Genomic DNA, 18,004 nt, shown 5'->3' with positions numbered 1-18,004 from the left:
TATTGTTTACCTCCCAATTGGGTTACAATCTAAAAGAATAACACACATATAGTTAAAAAACCACCTAACGTGGTCATACAATGAAAATGCCATAAACAAGTCAAAGTTACAAAAACAGTCGACGCAGCGTTTCGGTGCTTTTTTTCTTTTTTTGACACCTTCTTCAGGACCTTAAAACATTTGACTCCAATTTCTGTATTTTGAAATTGATTCGTTTCAAATGGTTGCTACACGTACTATGAGCTGCTCAGGTATTTCATGTATCCTTGAGCTCTCACTATAGAGATATACTCTTCTAACTGCACGGAGGAGCCACCGTTGGTAATAAAAGAAACTTCTTATAGTCTTTAAGCCTGTTTCAGATTTTGGCCACTTCTTTAATAGACACTATTCATGTTGGTTTATATACTTCTTGCCCTTTGTCCAAATGTTCTCCTTGTTTGGATGAAAAACCGGGATCTATCAATCTTGTATTCGGATTTCGGCCTCCCTGCTCCTCCGTGTTAACGTCTTCCTGGAAATTTGAAGAGCCGAACCTGGGCATTTTAGTATGAAACATGTTGGAATCATACCCCTAATTCTGTTACCGATGTTGGAGGTATGATTCCATACACTAGGGGACCCCTGCGGGAAGCCCTCAGTGCTCTTGGTAACAGCCATCCAGGGTCTGCCAATAAGTTAGTGCTGCTGCAGACCCCAGGTACGGTTCTGCCCTCCTGCTGCTGAGTGAAGCTTGAGCAGGGGAAGGTAGAACAATAGGATTCCTGTCACAGGAAGGTGTGACCACCTCCCAAACAGGACTTAGTGTATTGGACTGGGGTGGGGCGCTTGCCAGTGCCACGAGACTGCTTTGAAGGGCACATTTGGTGCCCTCCTTGCATACTCCAGTTTGAGCCAGTTCAGGGAGCCCTTGGCACCCGCTCTGGTGTGAAACTGAACAAATGACATGGGAGTATCCTCCCCTCTGTCCAGTCTCTCCTCTGGGAGGGACCCTTGAATCGTCCCAACCCTTTCCCTAGGGTACTTAAGTACTTACCTGTGGGTGGCTCTTAATATGCGGCATGGGACAAGATTCAATCCCGAAACCACTTCAACTTCGACCGTGTCTGGGAACCTGGGGCTTTGCCTGAAACTGAGACTGCACCAAGGAAGACTCCCGCTGCTCTTTTGTCTCGCTGTTCTGCCAGTCATTTTTGTCGTCTGTCCCTGTGCTTCATCCCGGTTTCTCTCCAGGCCTGTGGGCATCAAGGACATCCGAAGTAATCTCCCTTTGAGTGAAGGAGTCACTCCCCTGCATTTACAGGCACTGCAATGCAGCTGACCGGGATGCTGCTCCTGACATCCCATGGACCCCGAAAGGCTCAGCATCACAGGTTGTGGTTCTGCAACTCCCTCGAGGTCTGACCTGTCCTCTATGCAAGTTTGAGGCCAATATCCCTCGTTGGAACCGCTGGAACAGAACCGTTATGCACCTTGTCGATTTGCCATTGAAAATTCTCTGTACTCCAGTGACGTTCGGGCTGCAAGAAGCTACAGCCTGTAGCATCTCTTCCTGCCAAGATTTTTGTCCTCATCAAATCCTCTGCACCTTGAGCCTGCATCTTTGGCGAGCTGCTCTACGTCCTCTTGCAACTCCTGTGCCTATAGCCTGTGGGTCTTCTTGAGGGTCTACTTTGGCTTCAGTCGACTTCCCTGCTTGCGTGGGGCCTGCTCTGACTCTCCTGTGATTGGTGAGTCCCTTTGGCCTTGCTGGTCCCAACATTGCATCTATTTGGTTTACTACCTTTGTTGCTGCTGTCAAGGCTTGTTGGTGGTCCCACGACTTTGAACGTGAGACGGCTCGTGAATGGCTCTTCGTCGTCCACAGCGTTCCCTGGTCCTCACAGCTGCAGCTACAAGATCACCGTCATCACTCCTGCATCTTCTGTCATCGGTGGTCATTGCTCTTCCATGCCTCCTGTTCACATCTGTGTGGAGTGGCATAGACTCTCTCCCTTCTGCTTGCAGGTTTTTCTCTTCAAGAATCCATCCTCTGATTCCACCAAACTGTTACACCTTCACCAGCGGCATCTTTCATGAAGTCCTCCATTGTGGTCTACAGCGGTTTCTTGCATTACGTCACACCTATGCACCTGGCATCTCTGGTGTAGGTATCCTGGTTCCTGGAGTATCTATTGGTGGGGTGACTCTTCAACCTTCTGTCTTCCACTGGGTTTCTTCAGGGTCCACTGGGAAAGGTCTTTCTTGAAAACTGCAACTGCGACTTTACCATAGACTTGATTGAGTATGCTGCTGTGTTTCCACTCTGAACCTCGCCTCAGTGGGGTTCCTGGGTACTTACCTCGGGTGGTTCCTTGTGTCCCTAGCTCTTCTGGGCCAAGTTCCAACTTCAGTCGGCGTTCGTATTCCACTTCTTTAGTATATGGTTTGTTCTCTCCCAGTAGACCACTGTGTATTTGTGCTGACTTACCTGTTTACATTTGAAAAATAGTGTAGTTTGTTGATATCTCCAGGTAGGAGATATACCAATGTATTAGGGAGTGTGTGTAATAAATATACTTATTTTTATAATCACACTGTGTGGTTCTTTTTCGTTTAACCTACGCTATATGATTAGTTCTGGTAAAACAAGCTGCTCAACACTTCTTCTGAATTAAGCCTGAAGGCTGCTCTCCACAGCTACCACTTAGAGAGCTTTCTACGGTTGTTTAAGACCACTAAAATCACCATAAGGGTTGTCTGGATTAGTGCAAGGTGCTTCACTTAAATAAGTGTGCACCATATACTAAGCCAGCCTCCTACATTGGGTTTTTGACAAAAGCTTCATGTATTCACTACAGTAGTATGTGGTTCTCCATTCTCATGACCAATAGAAAACAAGCAAAGAGCAACAGCTGGCAATGAAATACATTTGAAGAATTTCTTACTTTTCTAATACATGAAGTTCTAGTGTTCGCAGCATCTGTTCTTGGCCCATGGGTTGTTACATAGTATGTTATTCGGTCTAGAAAAGTTGCTCTGTGCTTGGGAAAGTACACTCTGCTCGGATGGTTATGGGAATCGTTTCTCAGCTAGTGAAGTCTGTGAGTCTTCATTATGACACCGATAAAACAGCGGTTCAACTCATGTGTTAAACAGCAAAGTTGCAGAAAGATGCATGATAAGGCCTAAGTTGTCCTAAGTTAAAGAAACATGAACATTTGTACTTTAAACATTTGATATTTAAACTTTTTAAGCAATCCACTTTCACAACCCCACCTCCAATGAATCTTGAAATCATTACTCTGTTTGTCAGGGTTGTCACGTGTCGTCCTCAGTTTTGAGCTCTTAGGTCTAGAACTCTCTATTACTTTTAAAGCGTTGTAAAAGGCACTCTGTAATGCCTCAAATTTGGCATCAGATATTTTCTTCTTTCCCCTGGTAGTTGCATTCAGATTCTTTTTCCTACAACTTAACCCACCATTTGATCAAATCTTTCCACAAAGTTTAAAGAAGAAAAGCACTAATGCAGCCCCTATTCGTATCACCAACAGAGGGGTTAAGAGCAGTTTTCCTATTTCAACTCCCTCTGGCCATTCACCTACTTATTAATATAATTAATGATGTAAATCCCTTTCCAAAAGACATAAATATCGAGCCTACACCTTCCCAGGCACCGGTCTCTTCTAATTCCATTAGCTTGTACGTTGTTAGTGATATTAGTGATATAGAGCACCCGTTGGCAAGTGCAACACGCACACCACGCTCCACATGTTTAAACAAGCATTGGAAATGCAATAGGTCTCGGATTTATTTGAGTTTGAGCTAATGGCATTGTAAATGGCAATGTCTTTTCGCCATGTGTTGTGGAGTGTACGCATGTGGTGTGTAGTGGAATTATGTGGGTTGGATTTGAATTGTACCAATGGTGGTATGCTGCGCTTTAGATGAATATGTTTAAAAGTAAAGTGTGCCATACTGTGAGTGCTACAATAGTTAATTGTGGATGCGTTAACAATTGATGTGTGTACTAATGGCTGGTGGTGTGTGTGCCTGTAGAAATTGTGCACTGATGGCTGGTTGTGTGTGTGCCTGGTAAAAGCATGCACTGCTGGCTGGAGGTGTATGTGCCTGGTGGAAGTGTGCACTGACAACTGGTGGTGTGTGTACCTGGTGAAAGCGTGCACAGACGGCTGGTGGTGTGTGTAACTGGTGAAAGCGTGCACAGACGGCTGGTGGTGTGTGTGCCTGGTGAAAGCGTGCAATGACGGCTGGTGTTGTATGTGCCTGGTGAAAGCGTGCAGTGACGGCTGGTGTTGTGTGTGCCTGTGGAAAGTGTGCACCGACGGCTGGCGGTGTGTGTATGTGCCTGGTGAAAGTGTGGTGGTGAGTGTGTGGTGGTGTGGTGTTGTGGTGTGGTGTTGTGTGTGTGGTGTTGTGTGTGTGGTGTTGTGTGTGGTGGTGTGTGGTGTTGTGTGGTGTGTGTATGTGTGTGTGGTGTTGTGTGTGTGTGGTGTTATGTATGTAGTGTTATATGTGTGGTGTTGTGTGTGTGGTGTTGTGTGGTGTTGTGTGTGGTGTGTGTGTGGTGTTGTGTGTATCTAGTGTGGTGTGTGTGTGTGGTGTGTGTGTGGTGTTGTGTGGTGTGTGTATGTGTGTGTGGTGTTGTGTGTGGTGTGTGGTGTTGTGTGTGGTTTTATGTATCTAGTGTTATGTGTGTGGTGTTGTGTGTATCTAGTGTTGTGTGTGTGTGGTGTGTATGTGGTCTTATGTATGCAGTGTTATGTGTGTGGTGTGTGTGGTGTTGTGTGTGGTGTGTGTGTGGTGTTGTGTGTATCTAGTGTGGTGTGTGTGTGTGGTGTTGTGTGGTGTGTGTATGTGTGTGTGGTGTGTGTGGTGTGTGGTGTTGTGTGTGGTTTTATGTATCTAGTGTTATGTGTGTGGTGTTGTGTGTATCTAGTGTTGTGTGTGTGTGTGTGGTGTGTGTGTGGTTTGTATGTGGTCTTATGTATGTAGTGTTATGTGTGTGGTGTTGTGTGTGGTGTTGTTGTGGTGTGTGTGTGTGGTGTGTGCATTGGAGTGATGGGCCGAGTGCTTTTATTAGATTCACATTATCCCTGCAGAAAAGTGCTGCAATAGACTGAATATGTAAATGATGGTATTGCCGAAAAGTGGTAATATGCTGGTATTGTAACCATGATAGACTCCCAGAAACATTCTGATATGGTACTATAAGATGCATGTCGATACTGTAGAGAAGTGCTGATACATGTTGGATAAAGTACTACCTGGCATAAATGTTCCAAGTCATGCAGGAATTTGGGACTGCATGGGGCTAGTTCCTGTATTAGTTTATAGAAGGCCTAAGTGAAATGCCATAACTTTTCAGTAAATTCCTGGTATGCGTCATCAGTGGATAGCTACCGCGTAACTGTCCAGTAAACCCCGACCCTTTGTGATCTACTGCAGTCTCACAGTGCTTTAATTAGCCAGGCACTATCTGGTACTGAGTACCTGTAATTACTTGAAAGCGAGAGTTACCTGCACTTCTCAGCACCGTTATGAATATTATAATATATTTAATCGGAGGATACCGCCACAGCTCAGGAGAAAACAGGTACTCTGGATACCTAGTACCAGCACGTCTGTACTTCAATTGAAAGCCCGACAAGTTCCGACGGAACTTCGGGGGAAAGTGCAACCTGGAATACAAAATCGCACACTCCGGGTGAAACTGAGCAAAACATGAATACTGACGAAGACAGGGGCAATTACACGAAAGTTCAAGTAGGAGGTCGTATGAGGGAGGTGAAGCGCAGAACAAGCCTGCTACTATATAACAGACATGTAGGGCAGACACAGACCCACCTCTCACCCCCTTAACAGTGTCCGCCAGGCGCAGTCACTCGTATATTACACTTGCTGTCACAGTGATCACAGCTGTAACTCCGTAAACAGATGGGCTTGGTGCCACAACGCTGGTCCTCATAGTATCGACCTAGAAGGATGAAATTAGCTGCCGGCCCTGCTGCATACAAAGCTGTGAAAAAAAGAAAGCAAAAGAAGGGGGCTCCCCGTAGGGTTTTGATGATATAGGCAGGCCAAAGGGGAAAGAACAACTGTATAGAGAAGGAGAGAAGGCACCCTGCCTGATATTTCTAGTGGTCCTAGCTAGAGGATCTAAACATGATAGGAGAAGGGGGGGTGGTTAGCCCAGAGGCTGAAGCTGCACAGGACAAGCACCAGGTCAATCCAAACAGACTCAACAACATATATTGTAAAAATACATATTTTTTATTTTTCTCTTTTTGAATATATTATTTGTAATTTTCAAAGGACAGACAAGTATAAATTAAATAGTCAAAGTGATATTTTACAAAACACATAGCAAAGATTCTTTTCTGAATTAAGATAAGCCCAGTACTGACCACACTTCAAACAAACTACCACACTCATTCACACAAGGGTTTTCTCTAACTATTATTGGAACATTCAACTTTCATTCCTCCATTCATATAGTCCTGGCGTAGACAACAATAGATATTCAGTAAGTTGCCTAAATCGGGGGGTTCATCCAGGCAGATGGTATTAGTACGGGTCCTGGTGTAGTTAGGACAAAATGCCGTATTCCTGGGAAAACGTGCCGACGCGCGTTTCGGTGAAAGGCCAAGGTGGCCACACCTTCGTCAGGGCCAGGGTAGTATGCTGGGCAGGGGACAGGAATAAAATCTGGAAATAAAAAGCTGTGTCTTAGTTCCGCATTCTTGATATGTATACACAAAGACACATTCCAACATTTCTTTTTCCTCATATTACTTTTTTTTAAAAAAAAACATATATCAAGCATATTGATATGATACATGCAGGGTTGACATTCTTGACACTGTGCAGTAACAGACTACTTGGAAACACTCCCCAAGTAGGATTCCCTGTTTCGTGGAATCCAAAGAAGGCAAACTGATAGCCTAAGCTAAATGAACCGTAGAGTCTAATTCACAACACTATACAAACATTTTATAATCACACACTCATTATCGTCCACCTAAGACCTCATGGTTTAATTCAACCACTCTTCATAGCTGTTTTTTGAAAGAGGGTTGAAGTAAGAAAGGAAGGATTTTAACACACAGTAGGGTAACCAAATTTATCCTATTTAACCAAAAGCAAATCATCAGTTGTTTAAACAAGATGTTACATTAAATGGTTCGCTCTTATTGGGGTTACCTGTTTGTTTTGTTAGAAAGGCATACGATTTAAAGACCACCTTCACAAATTCAGGAGGAGATGAATTCCAGTTGTTACCTTAATGAAGGGGTACATATAGTTACTATTTTCAATCTGAAGTTTTTAAACTTTGTACAGTACGCATTAAAAGGAGATATTGATTTACCAAGCTATTGGGTATCAACTCGTGGTTCCTCTGGTGGGATTTACAAAGCGCCTTGCTCAGCCAGGTGGCTCATATAGGTCGGGAACCAGGGATAACGAAAAGCCGGTCACTGTTCGTCGTATTCTCTAAATTTAGAGAAGAAAAGGTAACTGTATCTCTATCCTTTATATTTAAAGGAGCAATCACGCCCCACTATGGAGAAACAAACTGACAGGAATGGTACCTTCCGTGATGTTAGTCTGTCAATTATTCTGTCGTCTCTTCAAGACAGTCCTGTAGGTCATCAGGTAAGCGGTTGATCCTGTCACATAGCTGTCTATGACGACTTTTGCGATAGTAGGTAGTCCTGTTGGTAACACAGCGCAATGAGACAAACCCATTAATTACATAGTTCGCCTGATTAGTTCCATTGGCAAAGAGGATTCCCCTAACGTTAGTTACCTGCAAGCACTAATACTGTGCCTTCAGTGCCGCGGGCAGATTCGACACAATTAGGTCAGATATTCCTGTAGATGGTAAACCAAGACAACAGATAAAAAGATGAATGTAAATAAGGGGGACTCTTACTGCTAACGGGTCTATCACTTTCGTTACTAAGGTAGTTCCCTTCAGGGCCAAAACCGGGTTTGTTTGTAGTTAAAGATCCCCCTGGCTAAGTTACACTGCATGGGGTCATAACAGGAGACCGATAATTAGAGGTCCCAAGGGCAGACAGAAAGAGTAAGAAATGCCCATTACGTAGGAGTTTACAAAAACCCTTTTGAAGTGTCGAACAGAAGTTCGAGGCTACACGAACGAGGGCTATATTAGAAATAGCTCTATTGGTTACGGCGTTATTTGGTTAAACACAGTGGTTACCTTAAAATGGACAGAGTCGGGCTTTTAGGTTGGTATTCCACCGACTATGTTGGAATCATGCCGGAATGCCGCTCACTCGAGTTCCTAGGCACAAACGAGAGAGAAGCATACTGCTCGTTACGTGCGGGCATTACAGGGTCCTTTTGAGAAATTAGGCAGTCGCTCAGCTGTGCTTACCGTCATAAAGTCGGTCGTCGTCTTCCGATGGGATTCCGCCGGCTGCCTCGGTCGGCCAAATGCGCGATACAGGACACTTGCCTGTGCGCCCTTTGATGACGTTTAAATAGGTATTTTTTTGCGCTTTCCTAAACTCTCCTCAGTCGTGTCTCACATTTAGAGAACACAGAGAAGGGACTTCTAGCTATGGGGAAACAGTCGCCGCCATCTTGGTTAAACTACCAGATAATGGCCGAGTTGTTGCTAAAGCTACTCCTCAATTACAGGGAAACAGGTTCCGCCATCTTATGTAAGCCAGTAATTCTAATATATAATAGAGGACGATTCTATTATCACTGGATAGCGAAGCCTCGCTATACCTTTTTTTACAAATATGGTGTGAAGTAAAGGCGATGATAGCGCCAAGACCAAAAACATTCTATTACTCACATATAAGTATAGGGGGTCTGATTGCGTAGGTTATATCAAGTTCGTTTCTATATAATCACACCAGGTATTCAAATTATACCTTATGTTCAGTCGGACTGCCCTACATTTCATCTGTATTAACCTTTAGTTTACCAGCATATTTCTACAGAATTGCTTGGTGCCAAGGGCATTCTTCATTTAGCCCTTTTTCCACCGCATTCAGATAAAAAATCCAAAATACCTCGCGTTTTTTTCGGAGGTTTGTGGTGTTAGTTCCTGGACAGGTTTTTATTTTTTCTAAGATGAACCATCGGAGTTCTAGCTCTGTGTGATTTTTCTCCACCCAGTGGGCTACCAATGGGGCTGCTTGCTTTTGGTTCCTGATATTGGATTTATGCTCACCAATTCGTACCCTACATTCTCTGCCAGTTTCTCCAACATAGGGGAGATTGCATGGGCACAATATCAAATAAATGATGTTGCTAGTACGACAATTAGTCATGTTTGCATTACGTCGTACGGACACAGTGCGGGTGTTTGTACTGACAGTGTCTCCAGTAATGGCTTGTGGGCAGATACGACATGTCCCACATTTATGGTTACCATATACTGGATCCAATCCAGTAATGGTTGTTTGGCTGTTTCCAGATGTCTCTTGGATCTTACCCCGAACCAGATGGTTTTTAAGATTGGGGTTCTTTTTAAACGCAAAAATGGGGCGGTTTAGATGTGGTTTTTCATTTTCTAGGTTCAGGATATGCCAGCTTGAGTTGATGGCTTGTCTTATTTTGTGGTTCATCTCAGAATGGCGGGTCACACATACAAGTTGCTTTAGTTTCTCCGACTCTCTTTCCACGAACATAGCCTCTCGGTCGGTGTACCTCGCTCGTTTGAACGACTCCTTAATGAGTCTGGGTGGATACCCTCGGACACGGAGTTTTTCCTGTAGAATGTCTGCTTGGATCAGGAAGTCATCCAAGTACGTACAGTTCCTTCTAATACGAAGGAACTGACTGTATGGGATACTGTCCCTCTGGCTACGCGGATGATAACTGGCATATTGAAGTAGGGTGTTTCGTGCCGTAGGTTTGGTGTATAGTGAGACTTTGATGATGTTCTCGTGGTGCTCGATCCAAATGTCTAGGAATTCTATTTTGGTTGTACTTACATGGCTAGTAAATCTCAAATTGGCGTCCGCCGCATTGAGCCACTCAATGAATTCGTGAAGTTGTTCCTGGTCCCCCTTCCAAATAAAGAAAATATCGTCAATAAACCTTTTCCAGTTTTTGACGTTTTCGTAGAAGGGGGCCATTTCGTTAAAGATGTTTATTCTTTCAAACTCACCCATGTACAGACAGGCTATGCTTGGGGCACAACTTGCTCCCATACTTACTCCAGATGCCTGCCTGTACATGGTGTTGTCGAATTCAAAGTAATTCTCAAATAAAACTATTGTGAGACATTCCAGGATGAATTCCTTATTAGTGATCTCGGTGTTTCTAGAGAGGACGGTTTCAATCGCATCATATGCTCCTCTTTGGGGGATGTTAGAATACAATGCTTCCACATCTAGTGTGACCATGACTTCAGAGTTCTCAAAGAATTGAGTGCCTTCCACCTGCTGAATAAAGTGTCCTGTATCACGCACATAAGATTCTAGCTCGATCACCATTGGACTCAGGAATTTATCAATATATTTGGACAATGGCTCGGTAGTCGAGCCAATCGTCGACACAATTGGTCGCAGGGGTGGATCCAAGCTGCACTTGTGGGTCTTGGGGAGCCCATAAATTATGGGTATTTTGGTGTTGCTGGGAGTCAGGAATTCTGCCTCATCTTCACAGATTTGATTCTGTGACACGGCTTTCTGGACCATTTTTAATATGCGCTTTTTTAAGGCGTTCTCAGGATTCCGGGTGATCCGTATATAGTGGCCTGAGGAAGACAATAGCTCAGTCATTCTTCTTTTGTAGTCAGATGTGTCAAGTAATGTGATTCCTCCCCCTTTATCACAAGGTTTTATTGTAATGTTTCGATTTGTTTCAAGTTCTTTAAGGGCTCTATTCTCTATGGTAGGCATGTTGGCCTTAGGAATGGGTACATACTTGGTCATTTTGTTTATTTTTCGCATGACTGTCTTTTCAAAGATATTGACCTCAGGTCCCACCATTTCTAGGGTGGGAGTGAACGAAGACGGTGGTTTACAGCCTGATCTATTATGGTCATTGTCAGTGGGTGGTGCCTCTAGGAAAAATTTCTGAAGTCGGACCTTCCTGAAGAAAAGCTGTAGGTCCCTGTTCAATTCAAATTTACTGAAGTTCGCAGATGGTACAAAGGACAGGCCCCTTGATAACCGCATGATGGCTGCTGGGTCTATGTTTTCACTAGACAAATTGAACACAGGGAGCCCCCTTATGTTCGCCAATATTGCTGATGGCGAGTCTGCACATACATTTGCGGTTGGCCCCGACCCTGATGGTAATTCCTCGTTTGTGTGGTTCTCGACGGTGGTCGGGAATTGCCCCGGCGATTCCCTAAAAAACGGTTCTGTTGATGATTGCGCTCAAACCCTCCATTCCTATTGCCTCTATTTGTGTTGTGACCACGGTTAGAGCTATGGCTTTGATCATAATTAGGGTCATAATTAGGGTCATACTCATCGGGGGTATCCCCCTCAGAGTCAGTTGTTTCTGAGAAGGTGGTGACCTTCCTCCCTTGGCCCCATCTAGGTGCCTGACCACGCGGTGCGTTTTCTTCTTGGGTGGTATAGAAGTCATTTCCCAAATAGGGGTACGCCCTTTCTTGATTAAACATTCGGATGTCCTTTCTCAATTTTTCGGTTTTCCTTTTGAGTAGGTAGTCGGAGAAGGATTCCAATTCGAATTGGATCTCTTCTAGTTTTCTCTTCCCCTCATCCACTGCATCCCCCTCCTTCAGTTTGTCCTCTAGCTCACGAATCTCTTTATTCAGAATGTCAATCACGGTACGGGCCGTTTCCACAATCAGCATCATCCAGTCCCTGGAGCAACGGTTAGAAATGAGAGCCCATCGCTCCAGGAACTGCCTGATTTCAATAAACATCTCTGGGATGTTTCGTACTCTAAGTCCGATAGGGATCGTGCCTGCTCGTAGATAGTCGAGCATGAATTTAGCATGGAGTTCTGTTCTTTTAGATTTCTTACGGAGATTAAGTAGCTTGTTCCAGTCTCCATTTAACCCTCTAGGTACCGTAAAATCTTGATTGCCGTCTGTGGGGAGGCCAAGCATCTTGGCGAAGTCATCGTCCGTAAACCCAAATGTTTTTATAGTATCCATTGATATGTATTTGGGTGGAAATTGATAATATCAGAATATTTAGGACGTCTTATTTGTTCAAGACCAATCTAATTCTAGGAAGAGGTCAGAGGTGTTTTACATATAAGCACACATTCATACTGTCTCACAAATATCTCTCATTCACACTCTCTATTAGTTCATTTAGCGTGGAGACCCAAGTAAACCCCCACAGCTCAAGGCTGTGAGAAACAAAGCAAAAGAAGGGGGCTCCCCGTAGGGTTTTGATGATATAGGCAGGCCAAAGGGGAAAGAACAACTGTATAGAGAAGGAGAGAAGGCACCCTGCCTGATATTTCTAGTGGTCCTAGCTAGAGGATCCAAACATGATAGGAGAAGGGGGGGTGGTTAGCCCAGAGGCTGAAGCTGCACAGGACAAGCACCAGGTCAATCGAAACAGACTCAACAACATATATTGTAAAAATACATATTTTTTATTTTTCTCTTTTTGAATATATTATTTGTAATTTTCAAAGGACAGACAAGTATAAATTAAATAGTCAAAGTGATATTTTACAAAACACATAGCAAAGATTCTTTTCTGAATTAAGATAAGCCCAGTACTGACCACACTTCAAACAAACTACCACACTCATTCACACAAGGGTTTTCTCTAACTATTATTGGAACATTCAACTTTCATTCCTCCATTCATATAGTCCTGGCGTAGACAACAATAGATATTCAGTAAGTTGCCTAAATCGGGGGGTTCATCCAGGCAGATGGTATTAGTACGGGTCCTGGTGTAGTTAGGACAAAATGCCGTATTCCTGGGAAAACGTGCCGACGCGCGTTTCGGTGAAAGGCCAAGGTGGCCACACCTTCGTCAGGGCCAGGGTAGTATGCTGGGCAGGGGACAGGAATAAAATCTGGAAATAAAAAGCTGTGTCTTAGTTCCGCATTCTTGATATGTATACACAAAGACACATTCCAACATTTCTTTTTCCTCATATTACTTTTTTTTTAAAAAAACATATATCAAGCATATTGATATGATACATGCAGGGTTGACATTCTTGACACTGTGCAGTAACAGACTACTTGGAAACACTCCCCAAGTAGGATTCCCTGTTTCGTGGAATCCAAAGAAGGCAAACTGATAGCCTAAGCTAAATGAACCGTAGAGTCTAATTCACAACACTATACAAACATTTTATAATCACACACTCATTATCGTCCACCTAAGACCTCATGGTTTAATTCAACCACTCTTCATAGCTGTTTTTTGAAAGAGGGTTGAAGTAAGAAAGGAAGGATTTTAACACACAGTAGGGTAACCAAATTTATCCTATTTAACCAAAAGCAAATCATCAGTTGTTTAAACAAGATGTTACATTAAATGGTTCGCTCTTATTGGGGTTACCTGTTTGTTTTGTTAGAAAGGCATACGATTTAAAGACCACCTTCACAAATTCAGGAGGAGATGAATTCCAGTTGTTACCTTAATGAAGGGGTACATATAGTTACTATTTTCAATCTGCATACAAAGCTGTGACCTGTCGGTCCATACATGTTTCCGCAGCAGTTGCATTCACCCACAGAATTCGGCTGCGCTACTTTTAGAAACAGAGAAAAAATGTTCCTCTTCCCAGACCAGTGGGCGCTCGGTGCGTTTTCCAGTGACCCCAAGTGCACCAGTCTGGTTCCTATGTGGCTGTACATGGCAGGTGAGGCGCAGAGAAGGCAGGAACTGGGAGCCTGGCACTGCACTGCACCCGGGTCCCTGCTTGCAGCCACACTCGAGCACCGCTGAACAGAGGCGAGCACGGACTCGCGCAGAAGGAGGGCTCAGCTGTAAACTCGGGTTTTCTGGTCGTTTCCGGCCAATACGCAAGAGCCTCGCTGGCGCCAAAGAAATCATGTGTAGATTTTTTTAACCTCAGAATTCCTTAGTGCTTTAACCAACTGAGCATCCTTCCTAGCCATGAAAAACAAGAACGCGGCGACCCTAGGACGACAAAACAGCGTCTGGGCCTGCCCCGAAGACAGCAACAACAACAAAAACAAGAAATGTTGAAACAACTCCAAAAGCGAAAGAAAGTAAAGAACAAGCACCACGAGAGGGGGGAGGGGGGACGGAGGGGCGTACGGGCAGCACAACCTTCTTCCAGCAGTGGTCGGGGGAAATGGCAAAACAAAAGCGCCGGCAAAAAAAAAAAGATGTAAACGCCCACCTCCGAATGACGATGAAAAAGGGGCGGGACTTAAAAAAGAGACAGAAACTCCCACGAATCGCATCAAGGCGGGGAAAATAATAATTGACACACATCTCTTCCAATGGCTAGCCTCCATTTACGAAGCTAGCCAATGGAAGAGAGAGGTGTGATAAAGCCCCACTGTTGAAGTCATGAAATCTCGGCTCCGCCCCCCACTGCATCGCAGTGAGACGGTAGCCTCGACCTAAAAACTGTGTCATGTCATTTGTTTCCTCTGGAACCTTTTGCTGATTGCATTGCTTGTTATAAGGGGGTGGGTGGTGTCTTCAAATAATACTGTTTGCCTGTAGTCGCCACTCTCAGGTCCAGAGCAGCATTAGCCGATTGTGCGAAGAGAGTATGTAGGACTGCCGCACTTCCTGGTTGCCATTTAGCCACTGCCATCTTGGGCAGGCTGCGGTCTAGGTGTTCGCTCCTACTAGAGACACCTACTTAAGGCCACCTTATTGTGTATGCGCAGCTACCTGAAGGCAAGTGCAACACACACACCATGCTCTATATGTTTTAAAAACCGTTTTATGTTAGTTTTTTCTTTGGCCCCTCTTGCTAACTGAATTGCTTTTTATAAGGGTGACCTCTTAAAATAATACCTTTTTCCTCTCCTCACTACTCTCTGGTCCGCTGTGGCATTAGCTGATTGTGCCCAGAGAGTATTTAGGGCTGCCCCACTTCCTGGTTGCAATTTAGCTGGCGCCATCTTGGGCAGACAGCGGTCTAGGCGTGCACTCCTAACTGGAGACGCCTACTTAAGGGCTCCTAGTGCGTGGACGTGCAGCTACCCGAAGGCAAGTGCAACACGCACACCACGCTCTATATATTTTAAAAACTTATTTGCATTACGTTTTTTCTTAGACACCTTTTGCTGATTGTGTTGCATTTTATAAGGGGGATCTCTTAAAATAATACTGTTTGCCTCTCCTCAACACCCTCTGGTCTGTCGCAGCAGAAGCCGATTGGGCGGAGAGAGTGGACTGACCAACGACGTCCCCGCAGGGGACCCTCATAAGAGGGCGGCCCCTTTAGTGCCACAGGATGGCACACTGGGCAGCCTAGTGTCCAGAGACCTCTTTTGGGTCCCGCTCGTCACTTCCTGCTGAGGTGGGGGAGGGGAGAGGTATAAGTTCCCTCCCTCCCACCTGGCAGCCTCTTTGTCCCTCACCCTGACGCCGTTTCCCTCCCTACCGCATAATCAGGGTGGGGGGGGGGATTTTTCAATCTTTTTATTTGTTTTGCAGGCGGAGTTACAGGGCAATCCAGAGGCGGAAAGGTACTCAGGGGTACCCTCTTCAAGAGCACAAAGGGTGCTGAGGCCTCATATCCCCAGGAAGTCTTTGCGGTGGACCCTGAGGTGCGACGGCGCCCTGTCTGTCGTGGAAAGGTACTCAGGGGTACCCTCTTCAAGAGCACAAAGGGTGCTGAGGCCTAATACCCCAGGAAGTCTTTGCGGTGGGCCCTGAGGTGCGACGGCGCCCCGTCTGTCGCGGAAAGGTACTCAGGGGTACCCTCTTCAAGAGCGCAAAGGCCTAATATCCCCAGGAAGTCTTTGCGGTGGACCCTGAAGTGCGACGGCGCCCTGTCTGTCGTGGAAAGGTACTCAGGGGTACCCTCTTCAAGAGCACAAAGGGTGCTGAGGCCTAATACCCCAGGAAGTCTTTGCGGTGGGCCCTGAGGTGCGACGGCGCCCCGTCTGTCGCGGAAAGGTACTCAGGGGTACCCTCTTCAAGAGCGCAAAGGCCTAATATCCCCAGGAAGTCTTTGCGGTGGACCCTGAAGTGCGACGGCACCCCGTCTGTCCTACGGGCGGTTGGAAACCTGTACAACCGGGGGGGGTGAGTAAAGGGTTGGACCGACGGTTCACTGGAAGTGGGAGGGGCTATCCCCTCATCGCAGCCGCTAAGCACCGATTGGCTAAGGCCACAATGCAAGTTGGCCCATCAGGTGGTAGGCCACGAGGGGCGGCTTGCCTTTGGATCACCTGTAAGATAACCCACCATGTTGGCATATTTGGTATGCTAATAAACCTGCAGCAATTTTCTCCACCAAAAAGTTGTCTTGTCTGCTTATTTATGTTACCTCCATGTTGCTGCATGAGGGCTGGTGAGTGTGGCCGATATTGGCACTACATCTGGTTCTGCCCCCACTTCCTGGCTGCCATTTAGATGCTGCCATCTAGGGCAGACAGCGTTCTAGGCATTCGCTCCTAACTGGAGACACCTACTTAAGGCCGCTTAGCGCGCGGATGTATTGTGCTGAAGGCAAGCTCATCTGCACACGAACATTGCCAGGTGCCAGAATCCCTGCTCCTTTGACTTGCGAAGCCAGCAACCTTGTAAGCTAGGGCAATTCCTCTTTGGAACGTCACCAAATGTTTGTTAATCTTAATAACGTAGGCACTCTTCCTTACTGCTTTATCCAGTGTTTACCCACATTAGAGGGCCCAACATCATGCAAGAAGTGCAGTTTTTCCTGCTCTATCACAGACTAGGGAGGTGTTGGCTTCCCCTTCCACCCCCCTTGCACTAAAAGCAAAAAGCCTCTGGTGGTTTCCAAGCAAGACTCTAGAGCATCGTCTTGTAGCACACCCCAAGACGCTCAAAGACCTATACTGGAACATTTATTCTATGGTAAAACAGTCAACTGAGATAGGGATTCGTATTACAATCCTCTCCCCAAACATATGCTTTTTCGCTGAGACTTTGCTAAATTTAACAGCTCTTCCTTGCATCCCAAAAGCCCTACCAGAAAACTACGCTCTGGACAAGCTTGATCGAGAGACCAGACCTGGGGTTGGTGTGGTCCTTGCATTCCAAGACTCACTGAATGTTGAAATTGTTGACACTCTACTTACAGATTGGTTGAAATTGTGTATTTTAAAAATGTCAGTCTCAACCATAGACCACTGGAATGGGGAGCTTGTTTATCGCCTGCCTGGAGTAAGAAAAGATATTAGCCACTCGCCAATGGACTATGTTTTGCACACATACTCGCGTCCAACAATTTCCACCTCTTGGGTGATTTTAACTTCCACAGTGAAAACTTTGTGGAAACTGGGGTGCTCAACTCCTAACAGACATGGAAAGAATTGGTCCCCAACAAATAATGACAGGTCCGACCCATCAGGCAGGATAGACCCTAAACCAGTGGTCTGTAAAACTTTTTAATGTCGCACCCGCCAGTGAAAAAAATTATTTATTTGGCCCCCCTCAGAATTTTTCATAGTTATACCATTATTTGGTAATGTTTTAAATAGGTCTTGACTTAATTAAAGGGGAGACATGTTCAAACATTGCAGTTAAATTCTATTACTACAACCAAATACCAGATTGCCAAACATACTATTCTGGTCAGGCAGGCCTTACTAACATATAAAAATACCCACAGTGTGACTATTAGGAATGAGGGTGGGGGGTGTAGAAGAATATTTGGAGTCCTTTCCCATTTTGACACCTTCTCCCAGCCAGATATAAATGACAAAATATGTTAGTGATGGCCCATTACAGAGAGGTTTACGGACACATATTTTCTTCCCTGCTTAAAACAAAGAACTGCTGTGAGCATAATGCTTCTTTTGGCCACAGCTGGGTGCCCCCCCTGGGATCCCTTGAGCCCCCCCCCCAGGTTTGGCCCTCTCCCTAGTTTGAAG

Source organism: Lissotriton helveticus, chromosome 6 (genome assembly GCF_964261635.1).
Source record: "Lissotriton helveticus chromosome 6, aLisHel1.1, whole genome shotgun sequence".
In the NCBI taxonomy this organism is placed as follows: domain Eukaryota; kingdom Metazoa; phylum Chordata; class Amphibia; order Caudata; family Salamandridae; genus Lissotriton; species Lissotriton helveticus.
Note: the sequence above shows the minus strand (reverse complement) of the source record.